The sequence below is a fragment of the Gorilla gorilla genome, chromosome 6 (assembly GCF_029281585.2).
Source record: "Gorilla gorilla gorilla isolate KB3781 chromosome 6, NHGRI_mGorGor1-v2.1_pri, whole genome shotgun sequence".
In the NCBI taxonomy this organism is placed as follows: Eukaryota; Metazoa; Chordata; class Mammalia; order Primates; family Hominidae; genus Gorilla; species Gorilla gorilla.
In genome coordinates this window covers 84,741,426-84,756,521 of record NC_073230.2, presented here as the reverse complement: position 1 = coordinate 84,756,521, position 15,096 = coordinate 84,741,426, and the positions used below count along the sequence as shown (strand labels likewise).

The following is a 15,096-nucleotide window of genomic DNA, read 5'->3' as shown; positions in this document are numbered from 1 at the left end:
AAATTTATATACATTTATATAAATATAAAAATTTATAAATTTATATAAATATTTATATAAATATATAGTTATATAACTATATTTATATACCTTTTTTTTTTTTTTGAGACACAGTCTCGCTCTGTCCCCCAGGCTGGAGTACAGTGGCACAATCTTGGCTCACTGCAAGCTCCATCTCCCAGGTTCACGCCATTCTCCTGCCTCAGCCTCCCCAGCAGCTGGGACTACAGGTGCCCAATGCCACGCCTGGCTAATTTTTTTGTATTTTTAGTAGAGATAGGGTTTCACCGTGTTAGCCAGGATGGTCTAGATCTCCTGACCTCGTGATCCGCCCGCCTTGGACTCCCAACAGATTCATATATTTTTTAAAACACTGATTAGTCAGGCAACAATACTGGGGAGGGGTCTCCTCATTCCCAGCGATGCAAACCCCACTGCACGGCTCCAGGGTTGCAAGGGCTACAGAGCCAAAAGGCTCTAACTTATGATTTCATTACTTTATTTGTATTGTGAGACAGGGTCCTGCTCTGTCGCCCAGGCTGGAGAGCAGTTGTGCACTTATAGCTCACTGAAGCCTCGACCTTCTGAATTTAAGCCATCTTCCTGCCTCAGCTCCCCACTGGCTGGTACCACAGTTGAGTGCCACCATACGTGGCTATTTTTTAATTTTTTGTAGAGTGAGGGGTCTTGCTATGTTGCCCAAGCTGGCCTCAAACACCTGACCTCAAGAGATCTGCCCACCTCAGCCTCCTGAGTAGCTGGGACTACAAGTACACATCACCATGCCTAGCTACATTTCATTTTATTAAATTTTGAAAAATATTTTTATTGAGAGTAGGTCTTGCTATATTGCCCAGGCTGGTCTCAAACTGCTGCCCTTAAAAGATACTCCCATCTCTGCCTCCCAAACAGGTGGAACTACAGGCATGAGCCACTGCACTGAGCGTGAAGAGATTTCTTTAATCTACTATCCTATACTTAATAGGACTGGGAAAGGCAGTAGTGTTTTTTAAAATTACTTAATAATTCAGTAAGAATCTAACACAACCTTGACCCCTGCCTTCTCTCACACCCCACATCCAGTCTGTCAGGAAATCCTGTTGACTGTCTTCAACATGTACTGAAGATCCCCACCCAGCAACTCCCTGGCCTCCTCCTCAACTTCTCTCCTCTGACTATCTCTCACCACCACCACGACCCTGGTCAAGACCACTATCATCTCCCACCTCGATGTTGCCACAACTTGGCCCCCATGCTTCTATCCAAATCTTCCCACAGTCTTTCTCAACTCAGCAGCCAGAGAATGCTTTTAAATTGGCAGACAGATCATGTCGCCTCTCTGCTCAGAACCCTCCTGAATTTCCCATCTAGCCCAGCAATAACCTCCCAGGGCTTACACAGTCTGTACCCGATCCCTGCCCAGCAAATCTCTGGCCTGCTGCCCTAATTTTCTCCCTCTCTCCTTCTGCTCCACTAGCCTCCTTCCAGAGCCTCAGACACACCTCAGACACCTTATTCTGTTGTTTTTGCCTACAATGCTCTTCCCACAGCACCTTGGCCAACTCCTTCCCCTCCTTCAAGTCTTTGCTTAATTTTTACTTAGGAGGCCACCCCTGACTATTCTATTGCCATCTGTCCCCTTGCCCACCAAGCTCATTTATTCTTTTTTTTTTTTTTTTTTTTGTGAAGACAAGATCTCACTCTGCCACCAAGGCTGGAGCGCAGTGGTGCAATCACAGCTCACTGCAACCTCTAATTCCCAGGCTCAAGCAATCCTCCCACCTCAGCCTCCCTAGTAGCTGGGACTACAGGTGCATGTCATCATGCCTGGCTGATTTATTATTTTATTTTATTTTATCTTATTTTAAGATGGAGTTTCACTCTTGTCGCCCAGGCCGGAGTGCAATGGTGTGATCCTGACTCACTACAACCTCCATCTCCCAGTTTCAAGGGTGTCTCCTGCCTCAGCCTTCCCAGTAACTGGGATTACAGGCGCATGCCACCATACCCGGCTAACTTTTGTATTTTCAGTAGATATGGGGTTTTGCCATGTTGGCCAGGCTGTTCTCGAATTCCTGACCTCAGGTGATCTGCCTGCCTCAGCCTCCCAAAGTGCTGAAATTACAGGCGCAAGCCACCGTGCCCAGCCATTTTTTAAATTTTTTGTAGAGACAGGGTCTCACTATGTTGTCCAGGCTAGTCTTGAACTCCTGGCCTCAAGTGATCCTCCTGCCTGGATTCCTAAAGTGCTGGGATTACCAGCATGAGCCACCATGCCTGGCTTTATGTTCATTTCTTCTTGTGGCTGCAACAAAACTTTCCTACATTTAGTGGCTAAAAACACCACAAATAAACCATCTTACAATTCTTGGGGCCTTGAAGCCCCAACTAGGTCTATTAAAGCTAAAGTCAAGGTGTCAGCAGGGCTGCATTCCTTTTGAAGGCTCTAACGTTTTCTCTTGGCTTTTCCAGCTTCTAGAAGTCACCCCCATTCCTTGGATCATGGCCCCTTACTCCATCTTCAATGCCAGAAGTGAAGCATCTTCAAATCTCCCTCTCTGACCTCGGCTTCCATCACCACATCTCCTGCTCCAGTTCTGACTCTCCTACCCTCTTTCTTTTATAAAGATCCTTGTGATTCACCTGAGGTCAAGAGTTTGAGACCAGCCTGAACAACAGGGAGAAACCCCGTCTCTACTAAAAATACAAAAATTAGCCGGGCATAGTGGCGCATGCCTGTATTCCCAGCTACTCTGGAGGCTGAGGCAGGAGAACTGCATGAACCCAGGAGGCAGAGGTTGCGCTATTGCACTCCAGCCTGGGCAACAAGAGCGAAACTCCGTCTCAAAAAAAAAAAAAAAAAAAAACCAAAAAAAAAAAAATCCTTGTAATTGCTGGGCATGGTGGCTGCCACCCATAATCCCAACAGTTTGGGAGGTCAAAGCAGGAGAAACACTTGAGGCCCAGAGTTTGAAACTAGCTCGGACAACGTAGTGAGGAGACCCCACCTCTACAAAAAAATAAAAATGAATATTAGCCAGACATGGTGGTGTGTGCCTGTACTCCCAGCTACTTGAGAGGCTGAGGTGAGATGATCGCTTTAACCCAGGAGTTTGAGATCAGTCTGGGCAACATAACTAAATTTCATCTCTACAAAAATGAGCTGGGCATGGGTGACATGCATGTGTAGTCCCAGCTACTTGAGAGGCTGCTGTGGGAGGATCACTCGAGCTCAGGAGGTCAAAGCTATAGTGATCTATGATCACATCACTGCACTCCAGCCTGGATGACACGGGGAGATTTTGTCTCAAAAAAAGAAAAGAAAAATATATTTGGTCTCTGTCCCTGGTTCCTGGCACAGAGCTTCTAAAGCTTTTATAAAGACCTCAGTGTTAGAGGTGATAGGAGCATCTTTTGTTTTAATATTTGGTCTTTGTCCCAGATTTCTAACACAAGAGCCTTTAAGAACTTTGGGATCTCCAGCATGATAAGAATGCATTTGGGGGTATTGTTGAGATGATGAGTGGCTGCAAGCTCCTAGATTTCTTTAGGAGGAGGGCTGATTGCCAGAAAAGGCAACCACATGATTAGAGGCTTGGAACTTTCAGTCTCACCCACTTAACTCCAAGAAGCAAGACTGGCTGGAGATTGACTTAATCACCAGTGGCCAAGGATTTTATCAATCGTGCTTGCATAATAAAGCCTCCATAAACACCCTGAACAACAGGGATTGCAAAGCTTCTGGGTTGCTGAACATAGGAGATGCTGGGAGGGTAGCATGTTCAACAAAGTGCATGGGAGCTCTGTACCCCTCCCCACTTACCCTGCCCCGGGCATTTTTTTTTTTTTTTTTTTTTGAGAAAGTGTCTGGCTCTTTTATCCAGGCTAGAGTGCAATGGCACAATCTTACCTCACTGCAACCTAAGCCTCCCCAGATCAAAACATCCTCCCACCTCAGCTTCCCTAGTAACTGGAACCACAGGTGCACGCCACTGCGCTCATTTATTTATTTATTTACTTACTTATTGAGACGGAGTCTAGTTCTGTAGTAACTGGAACTACAGGTGCACATCACCCCACTCAGTTAATTTATTTATTTATTGAGACAGAGTCTAGTTCTGTCGCCCAGGCTAAAGTGCAGTGGTGTGATCTCAGCTCACTGCAACCTCCACCTTCCGGGTTCAAGCGATTCTCCTGCCTCAGACTCCTGAGAAGCTAGGATTATAGGAGCACGCCACCATGCCTGGCTAATTTTTGCATTTTTAGTAGAGACGGGGTTTCACCACGTTGGTCAGACCGGTCTCAAACTCCTGACCTTGTGATTCGCCCACCTTGGCCTCCCAAAGTGCTGGGATTACAGGCTTGAGCCACCGCGCCCAGCTTTTTAAAAATTTTTTAGAGACAGGGTTTCACCATGTTGCCCGGGCTGGTCTCAAACTCCTGAGTTTAAGCAATCCTCCCACCTCGGCCTCCCAAAGTGCTGGGATTACAGTGTGAGCCACTGCATCTGGCATGTACATCTCTTTCATCAGCTGGATAATGTATCTGCGATGTATCCTTTACAAGCATGTATCCTTTACACCGCTGGATCTGCAGTGTATCCTTTACAAGGAACCAGTAACAGGAAATGAACTGGCCCGATGTGGTGGCTCACATCTGTAATCCCAGCGCTTCAAAGAGGCTGAGATGGGAGGATCACTTGGGCCCAGGAATTTGTGGCCAACCTGTGCAACATAACAAGACCCCATCTCTACAAAAAATAAATTAGCCAGAAATAGTGGCGCAAGTGTGTAGTCTCAGCTACTAGGGAGGCTGAGGTGGTCAGACCACTTGATCCCAGGCAGTCGAAGGTGCAGTGAGCTGTGACTGCACCACTACACACCAGCCTGGGCAACAAAATGAGACCCTGTCTCTCAGAAAGAAAGGAAACAAACTGTTTTTCTGAGTTCTATAAGCTGTTCTAGCAAATGATTAAACCCCAAGAAGGGGGTCATGGGAACCCCTGATTTGTAACAGGTTGGTCAAAAGTATAGGTGACAACCTAGGACTTGCCATTGGCATGTGAAGCGAGGGTGGTCTCGTGGGACTGAGCCCGTAATCTGTGGGGTCTACGCCAACTCCAAGAAGTGTCAGAATAAAATTGTGGGATACCCAGTTAATATCCAGAGCATTGGAGAACTTGGTGTAGAAATTCCACACACACATTCAGTCAGAAGTGTGTGAGTAGAGACAAACATGGGCTTTTCTTTCACCTGTCTACCTGCTTAACTGCATAGGAGAGGCAACATGTGGTGCTCATGAACAAAGCAAACATTAAAGTCAGACCAGACCCGACATTTGACTCACTCTTAATATCCAGGTGAGCTTGGGCAATCACTCATCATTCCTAAGTCTTCATCACTTCATTCACAAAATGGGGATAACTGTGGCACCTACCTGTGATTTTGTGAGAATTAATGAAATATTATGCTTGATGTTATTGTGATCATTATACCTATTCCAAACTATCTGACAAGGACAGTGATAGATGATAACATCAAAAGATTAGAAACTGTAATGAGGTCTCTTGGGCAAAATTCCATACAAGCAAATTACTATCTCTCCAAAGCATTCCTGCCACAATTAATTCACCATTCCCTGAATAAAATGTGCCATCTTTATTGACCAGGTCTTTTACAGTGCTGGTTTCCCTGCTTGAGCAGCTCACTCCATCTCAGCCCATTCCCCATCCCTCCACCTCCCCCTTCTCTGCCCACTCTCATACAATTCTTCCTCATCTTTCAGGACCCAGCTTCAATGTCACCTTAACTGGATGCTTCTCTCACCCTCCAGAAGTGCTTCTTATTGCATTGGATGCATGCACTATTATTTGATCATTTTTGAGTCATAGTCCAAGTCTTTTTGTAACTGAATAACATGTTGCCCAATCAGTCTCTCTTCCTGGACTCTGAAGTCTTTCATGGTAGATCCAGCTGGAAGTGACAAAAAGACATTCTTTAAAAAAAAAAAAGGGATGACACAGACAGACACAAGTTCTTAAATGTTTTAAATGGTATGTGAAAAGCAAACAAAATTCAAAGGCTTATGGGGAACACTTAGGAAGGAAAGAATTACTGGGAACTTCATAAAGGGTTAATTTTTTTTTTTTTTTTTTTTTTTGAGACAGTCTTGCTCTGTTGCCCAGGCTGGAGTGCAGTGGCACAATCTCGGCTCACTACAAGCTCTGCCTCCTGGGTTCACACCATTCTCCTGCCTTAGCCTCCCGAGTAGCTGGGACTACAGGTACCTGCCACCAAACCTGGCTAATTTTTTGTACTTTTAGTACAGATGGGGTTTCACAGTGTTAGCCAGGATAGTCTCAATCTCCTGACCTCGTGATCTGCCTGCCTCGGCCTCCCAAAGTGCTGGGACTACAGGCGTGAGCCACCATGCCCAGTCTAATTTTTATTTTATTTTATTTTTTGAGACTGAGTCTCATTCTGTTACCTATGCTGGAATGCAGTGGTGCAATCAGGGCTCACTGCAGCCTCGACCTCCTGGGCTCAAGTAATCTCCCCTAATTTTTATTTAAGAAACTCAGTCTTGGTTGAGCGTGGTGGCTTACGCCTGTAATCTCAACACTTTGGGAGGCTGAGAGGGGTGGATTACTCGAGCCCAGCAGTTTGAGATCAGCCTGGGCAACACATTAAGACCCTGTCTCTATGCAAAAAAACAGAGTGAATTTATGAAAGGCAATTTTTTCCACAGACTGGGGGTGGAGGGAATGACTTCAGGATGATTCAAGTGCATTACATATATTGTGCGCTTTATTTCTATTATTATTGCATTGTAATATACAATGAAATAATTCTACAACTCATGATAATGTACAATCAGTGGGATCTCTGAACTTATTTTCCTGCAACTAGACTGTCCATCTGGGACGATGGGAGAAACAGGCATTAGATTCTCATAAGGAGCGCGCAACCTAGATCCCTTACCTGCACACTTCACAACAGGGTTCATGATCCTATGAGAATCTAATGCTGCCGCTGATCTGACAAGACATGGTGCTCAGGTGGTCATGTGAGCAATGGGGAGGGGCTATAAATACAGATGAAGTTTCCCCTCACTCACCTGCTGCTCACCTCTAGCTCTGTGGCCCTGTGGATGGAGACCCCTGCTCGAGTGCATTCGAAAGTATCCAACCCATACCATTCTTCAGACTCATCTATACTGCCGCAGTGGTCAAGTGTAGCACCCCTTAGCTTGAATGGCATATGCCTCGGCTGGCATTTCATCACAATCAACATTAAGTGGTAGCTTGAGTCATTGTGAGGTCACTTCCTAGAAATCATCAGCATCCCATGTCCCATTGGCAAATAGCTCAGCTCTGCTCCTTGGATAACCAAACCTATGCCTAAATCCCATCTGTGTGGGTCCATCTCCTGGTACTCTTCCTAGCATCAATTCTGTATTTCTAGGAGTCCAATCAGGAGATATAAACCACTCAGAAGTTTAAACTAAAATGGGCATAGTGGCTCACACCTGTAATCCCAGCACTTTGGGAGGCCAAGGCAGGTGATCGCTTTGAGCTCAGGAGTTTGAGACCAGCCTGGGAAACGTGGCGAAACACTGTCTCTACAAAAAACACAAAAATTAGCCAGGCGTGGTGGCACATATCTGTAATCCCAGCTACTCAGGAGGCTGAGGAAGGAGAATTGCTTGAGCCTGGGAAGTGGAGGTAGCCATGAGCAGAGATCGTGCCACTGCACTTTAGCCTAGGTGATCGAGTGAGACCCACTACCAATAAAAAACAAAAAAAAGTAAAAATATATATATATGTAAATTTAATATAAAAAGTATTATAACAGAGGATTGGCGTAATGAGTGACACACTAGCACAAATGAAAGACAACTCTAGAGAATACAGAACTAGCAGAGGCCAGGCACAGTGGCTCATGCCTGTAATCCCAGCAATTTGGGAAGCCTAGGCAGGAGGATCGCTTGAGGACAGGAGTTGGAGACCAGTCTGGGCAACATAGTGAGACCCTGTATCTACCAAAAAAAGAAAAAAAATTAGCCAGGTGTGGTGGTGGTACACACCTATAGTTCCAGCTACTTTGGAGTGTGGGGTGGGAAGATCCCTTGCGCCTGAAAAGTCTAGACTGCAGTGAGTATGGGTGGATTTTGGTGTACACAGAAATGGGGGAGCTGGAACTAATCCCCCCAATATACCAAGAGACAAATTGTATCTGTTTTTACAATTATACTGTAGGATACATTATGTTCCATGACAATGGTAATTTTTAATGACAGTTTTTAATTGAGTGGAATTACCATAAAAATAATAAAAGTAGCAGCTAATATTTACTGAGCTGTTACTAGGTGCCTATAAATACCATAAATTTTTTAATTCCCCATAACTCTTCCTTATTCCACTTAACCACTTTATCTTAAATTACTCATGCTTGCTTCAGCACATATACTACAGTTGGAACAATAGGGAGATTGGCATGGCCTCTGTGCAAGAACGACATGCAAGTTTCTGAATCATTCCATATTTTTTTTAAAAAGAGAAAAAAATTACATCCGGATTTTCACTGTGTGCATATGACCTTTTGTTTAGGTTGAATTATATCCAAAGATGGTATTTCCAGAAGTGAGATTACTGTGAGTCACAGGGCATGAGCATTCTTATTACACTTGATGTAAATTGTCGAGCTTTCAGGCATGGCGGCTGTCTGCTTATAATTCCAGCACTTTGGGAGGCTGAGGTGGGAGGATTGCTTGAGCCCAGGAAGTTGTGGCTGCAGTGAGCCATAATTGCACCACTGCACTCCAGTCTGGGCAACAGAGTGAGACAGAAGGTTGACTGTTTAATAGAATTTTTCTGTTGACTTGAAGATATGGCCAGGACTGTGCCATATGAAAATTCTTCATAAAATAATTATCTCATCCAATTAAATGTTGGAATTGGGAACAGAAAATGTTTTGGTGACTATTTATTCCTTCACTTGCTGTTACAGAAACTGCCAGTGGGCACTTAACAACCAAAAGTGTCATCTCTGAGCTACTCACAATGAAAGGTGATGTCTGGGGCCCAGGTGTGTTGCGGTCCCCATGTCTGGGCTATGGGTGCTGAGTGGGACTTACTTGTCCATCCATTTTCTATATTCCAGCACTGGGAAACTTGGGTTTATCCATCTTGATAAGAGGTCATTTAAATCCACCTGGCAAAAACCACAAATGGAAAAAAGGCCATGAAACTACAGGCTAGTCCTTGTTCTCAAAAGAATATTTAGCTTAGGTGGTTCTGTTAAAGAGGAATCACATTGTTGAAAACTCATCACAGGTCAGGTGAGGTGGCTCACACCTATAATCCCAGCCCATTGGGAGACTAAGGCAGGAGGATATCCCATGAGGCCAGAAGTTCAACACCAGCCTGGGTAACACAGTGAAACCTCATCTCTACAAAAAATTAGAAAATGAGCTGGGTGCGGGGGCACATTCCTATAGTCCCAGCTACTTTGGAGGCTGAAGTGGGAGGATCAAAGTGGAAGCTGCAGAAGTAGAAGCTGCAGTGAGCTCTGATCCCACTGCACTCCAGCCTGGGTGACAGAGTGAGAAAACATACACACACACACACACACACACCCCTCATCTCAGTCTGCCCAGCCTTCACACACACACACACACCCCTCATCTCAGTCTGCCCAGCCTTGACTAGTGAAAAGGGTCTTCTGGTTACAGAAGACATATGCTCTTTTTTAGGACAGGGATGGACCAGCAAGCTTGTTCACAGCCTTTCCCTCATCCTCTGCTTAGTTTTCCAAGAAACTTCAGGTGGAAAGGGAGTCCCTGGGGAAAAGACCTAACTCATCAGGTTACCAAAGGAGAAATATGCATCCTTTGTCAATTAATAAATGGAACACCTGCCCTAAAAACCAGGGAGTTCTGCTAGGGTGAATCACTCCCTACAACCCTGACCTATGCAGGGAATGTAAAAACCTGGAGTTTGGGGACCTATAATATTGAAGGCCACATTGCAGATGTGGAGACCTTACCAAAGTACAGCCTTTCCACAAAGCACTACCGAACACCAGCTGGCTGTCTCCATGGGACACCGCTGTATCTCTGGCTCTCGTTTCCCCCAGAGATGCTCTATTCCAGCCTTCTCTTACATTTTGTATCCTGCACAATTCCTGGCATAAGGACTTACAACATATCAGGCTGCTATGTTAATGGTGATCTACTGCAGATCCAACTTGAGATTCTGGCAGGGTGCTTTGTGTTTGAGAAATTAAAGGGGAGAGAATGGACCCAGCCTGCTGGAATATAAAAAATTTAAAGAAGAAAAAAATATTAAAATAAAAATTTCTCCTAAAGAGCACTCAAAAGCACACTCCCACCAATGCTAGATCTATTTATCTCTCTCTTGCTTTTTTTTTTCTGAGATAGGGTCTCACTCTGTCACTCAGACTGGAGTGCAGTGGCAAGATCACTGCTTACTGCAGCTTTCAACTCCTGGGGTCAAGCTATCCTCCCACTTCAGCCTCCTGAGTAGCTGGGATTACAGGTGCATGCCACCATGCCTGGCTAATTTTTTAATTTTTTGTAGAGACGGGGTCTCACTATGTGGCCCAGACTGGTCTTGAACTCCTGGGTCAAATTAATCCTCCCGCCTTCGCCTCCCAAAGTGCTAGGATTATAGGCTTTAGCCACTGTCCCCAGTCTATTTATCTTTCTATAACTCATACATTAAATCTTCCTCCTTAAATCACCTCCTACCCACCCATCTGCAGGGATAGCAAACACAGGTCTCAGCAGGTCAGGCAACCTACAGGAGGGAATGAGGCCAGAGTAATGTGGGAGACCAGGGGGAACTGTAGCAAACTGCAAGGTATTCACTTCAATAGTTCTTCAACACTGTGATGGTCAAACCAAACACAGAAACAGGAAGCCCAGTTCAGTCGCCAGCAGCCAATGTGGGATATTTGATCTACATGCTACAGGGCAAACTGCTTACGATAAATGACCTGGTCTTCACCAACCTGCTCTTCAAGTCCAGCCGCTCCTGCCCGACTCCCTACACTCTACTGACACAACCCACATTCACAGTACTCTCCTGAAACTTTGCTTGTTCACTCTTTTTTTATTTTCCCAATGAATATTTCTTCTTTTTTTTACTTTTTTTGAGACAGAGTCCCCTTCTGTCACACAGGCTGAAGTACAGGCGGATGATTATGGCTCACTGCAGCTTCGTAATAGCTCACTGCAACTTCCGTCACCTGGGCTCAAGTGATCCTCCCACCTTAGCCTCCCAAGTAGTTGGGATTACAGTCATGTAACACCACACCCAGCTAAATTTATTATTTTTTCTTGTCTTTTTTTTTTTTTTTTTTTCCAGACGGAGTCTCGCTCTGTTGCCCAGACTGGAGTGCAGTGGCATGATCTCAGCTCACTGCAACCTCTGCCTCCTGGGTTCAAGCAATTCTCTTTCCTCAGCCTCCCGAGTAGCTGGGATTACAGGTGCGTGCCACCATGCCTGACTAATTTTTATATTATTAGTAGAGATGGGGTTTTACCATGTTCACTAGGCTGGTCTTGAACTCCTGACCCCAGATGATCTGCCCACGTCAGCCTCCCAAAGTGCTGGGATTACAAGTGTGAGCCACCGTGCCTGGCCAGTTTATTATTTTTTCTAGAGACAGGGTCTCACTACGTTGCCCAGGCTGGCCTTGAACTCCTAGGCACAAGCAATCCTCTGGCCCCCACCTTCCAAAAAGCTGGGATTACAGGCTTGTGCCAACACATCAGGCCCTAACAAACACTTCTTTAGCTCCTACTATATACCAGGCACTATAATAGGTGCCCAGGAAACAGCGGTGAACAAGATACAACAGTTTCTGCCCTTGGCCGGGCATGGTGGCTCACGCCTGTAATCCCAGCACTTTGGGAAGCCGAGGCCAGTGAATCACCTGAAGTCAGGAGTTCGAGACCAGCCTGACGAACATGGTGAAACCCTGTCTCTATTAAAAGTACAAAAATTAGTGGGGCATGGTTGTGCATGTCTGTAATCCCAGCTACAGCTACTCAGGAGGCTGAGGCAGGAGAATCGCTTGAACCCAGGAGGTGGAGGTTGTAATGAGCTGAGGTTGCGGCGCTGCACTCCAGCCTGGGCAATGAGAGCGAAACTCCGTATCAAAAAAAAAAAAAAAGTTTCTGCCCTCGCAGAGCTTATAGGGTAGCAGGAAATTGATACAGTTTGAACGTTTGTCTCCTCCAAATCACATATTGAAATTAAATCCCTAATGTTGGAGGTGGTGCCTGGTGGGAGGTGTGTGAGTCGTGGGGGCAGATCCCTCATGAATGGCTTGGTTCCCTCCCCAAGGTAATGAGTGAGTTCTCTCTCTACTAGTTCATGTGAGAGCTGATTGTTTAAAGAGCCTGGCATCTCCTCCCCTCTCCCTTGCTCCCTCTTCTCAACAAGTGACATGCCGGCTCCTCCTTCACCTTCCGCCATGAAAGGAAGCCTCCTGAGGTCTTCACCAGCAGATGCTGGTACTATGCTTTTTTTTTTTTTCTGAGACAGGGTCTCACTCTGACACTCAGGCTAGAGAGAAGTGGTGTAATTATGGCTCACTGCAACCCTGACATCCTGGGCTAAACAGGTCTTTTTACCTTAGCCTTTCAAGTAGCTGAAACCACAGGAATGCATCAGTGCACCACCATACCTGGCTATTTTTTTTTTATTTTTAGCAGAGACAAGATTTTACCATGTTTCCCAGGCTGGTTTCAAACTTCTGGGCTCAAGCAATCCTCCTGCTTCAGCGTCCCAAAGTGCCGGGATTACAGGTGTGAGCCACTGCTCCCAGCCTGGCACCATGCTACTTGTATAGTCTGCAGAACTGTGAGCCAAATAAACTGTTTTTCTTTATAAACTACCCAGCCTGAGGTGTTTCCTTATAGCAATGCAAAATGGACTAATCTAGGAATCACAGGCCAACACTTACCAGACTGTGATGAGCACATGACAGAAGTACAAAATGGGACTGAAACGTTCTCCAGGGGCTTCTTGTTGCATCAGAGAGAGTGGGGTGAGACATCTTGGCTGAGGCTAAAAATGAGCAAATATGAGAGTGAAAGAGTGATGATGGAGGTAGGGAGAGGGTTTCCTGAAGGACCAGTAAAGTCCCCCAAGGAAACTAACATTCCTTGTAGCTGGAGGGTAGGGATTTGGGGAGGGTGGTGCAGGATAAAACTGGGAAGGTGAGCGGAGACGAGCTCTTACCAGGCCCTGTGGCCAAATTAGTTTGGACTTCGTCTTAAAGGCAATGGGCAGTCACCAGCAGGTTTTAATCAAGAACTATTTTGACCCAAATTTGCCTTTTAGGAGAATTCCTCTGGCTTCAGTGAACAGGCCGAAGTGAGCAAGCCTAACAGTCAGAAAGACAATTGGAGGCCCTCACAATAAACCAGTGTAAAAGAGAAAAGGGCCGGGCATGGTGGCTTCTGCCTGTAATCTCAAAACTTTAGAAGTCCAAGGTGGGTGGATGGCTTGAGCCCAGGAGTTTGAGACCAGCCAGAGCAATGTGATGAAACCACATCTCTACAAAACACAAAAATTAGCTGGGCATGGTGGCTTGTACCTGTGGGCCCAGCTACCCCAGAGGCTGAGGCGGAAGGATAGCTTGAGCCTGAGAGGTTGAGACTGCAACGAGCCAAGATCAAACCACTGTGCTCCAGCCTGGGCAACACAGGGAGACTGCCTCAAAAAAAAAAAAAAAAGAAAGAAAGAAAAAAAGAAAAAGAAAAAGATCCCATTCTTCACTTATTAGTGCCCTAACATTCTCATGAGAACCTTGGTGACAGTGAATTCAACTGTCATTGTAATTCAGCAACCAACACATTTAAGTTTGTGTTTGATTTCCAATAATATCAGCCCTATGGATACAAGAAATAAGGAATTGTGTTTGGGCTATCATGGAAGCTCTCTGGATCTTAGACCATGACTTACACTGAGAGGTAAAGACTTGAGCTTTTTGTTTTTCTCTCTGTGTCGAGTGCAGCGGTCCCCAATTTTTGGGGGAGCAGGGACCAGTTTTGTGGAAGACAGTTTTTCCATAGACTGGGGGCAGCAAAGGTCAGTTTTGGGATATATCAAGCACATTATTGTGCACTTTATTTCTATTATTATTACATTGTAGCATATAACGAAATACTTATATAACTCGCCATAATGTAGAATGACTGGGAGTCTTGACCTTCTTTTCCTGCAACTAGATGGTCCCATCTGGGGGTGATGGGAGATAGTGACAGATCATCAGGCATTAGATTCTCCTAAGGACGGAGCAAGATAGATCCCTTGCATGCACAGTTCACAATAGGGTTCGTGCTCACATGAGAATCTAATGCTGCCACTGATCTGACAGGAGGCAGAGATCAGGTGGTAACGTGGGGAGCAGCTGTAAATACAGATGAAGCTTCGCTCCCCCACCCTCTACTCACCTCCTGCCATGTAGCCCATTACAGGCCTGTGACCCAGGGATTAGGGGCCCCTGCAAGTGCATCCAAAAGGATTCTTCCCACACCAGTCTTCATAGTGGTCAAGTGCAGCAGCCACTTAGCTCCCAAGGCATGTGCCTCAGCTGGCATTTCATCACAATCAACAGAAAGTGGTAGCGTGAGTCATTGTGAGGTCCTGGAAATCAACAGCATCCCATGTCCCATTGGCAAGGAGCTCAGCACTGCCCCTTGGATAACCAAACCTATGCCCAAATCCCAGTTGTCTGGGTCTATCTCCCGGGACCCTTCCTAGCATCAATTCTGTATTTGTCAGAGTCCAAACAGGAGACATAAACCACTCAAAAGTTTAAAGTGTTAAATTTAAAATAAAAAATTATTAATTATAACAGGGCAACAGCATAAGGAGAGATGGCTACCAAAAAGTAAAGAGAACGCTAGAGAATATAGGACTAGCAGAGGCCAGGCACGGTGGCACATGTTTATAATTTCAGCAATTTGGGAAGCCAAGACAGGAAGATTCCTTGAGGCCAGGAGTTTGAGACCAGCCTGGGAAACACAGTGAGACCCCGTCTCTACCCAAACAAACAA

General features: G+C 45.5%; 1 long non-coding RNA gene and 1 pseudogene across 8 annotated transcripts in view; one reads left to right on the top strand and one right to left on the bottom strand.

The window, feature by feature from the left end:
- Positions 1-15,096, bottom strand: part of LOC129534737 (uncharacterized) — a 111,428-nt gene that overhangs the window by 20,805 nt on the left and 75,527 nt on the right. For 3 of the 8 annotated variants that reach the window (XR_010134693.1, XR_010134696.1, XR_010134694.1), the window contains 4 exons: positions 14,491-14,683; positions 12,996-13,099; positions 9,136-9,212; positions 5,675-5,972 (listed from right to left, as the gene is read on the bottom strand). This is a non-coding gene — a long non-coding RNA (uncharacterized lncRNA). Of the gene's footprint in view, positions 1-5,346; positions 5,437-5,655; positions 5,973-9,135; positions 9,213-12,995; positions 13,100-14,490; positions 14,684-15,096 lie in introns of those variants that run through there. The other 5 variants (XR_010134697.1, XR_010134699.1, XR_010134698.1 and 2 more) reach the window with 4 other exon arrangements.
- On the top strand, positions 8,447-8,547 carry LOC115935449 (uncharacterized; annotated as a pseudogene).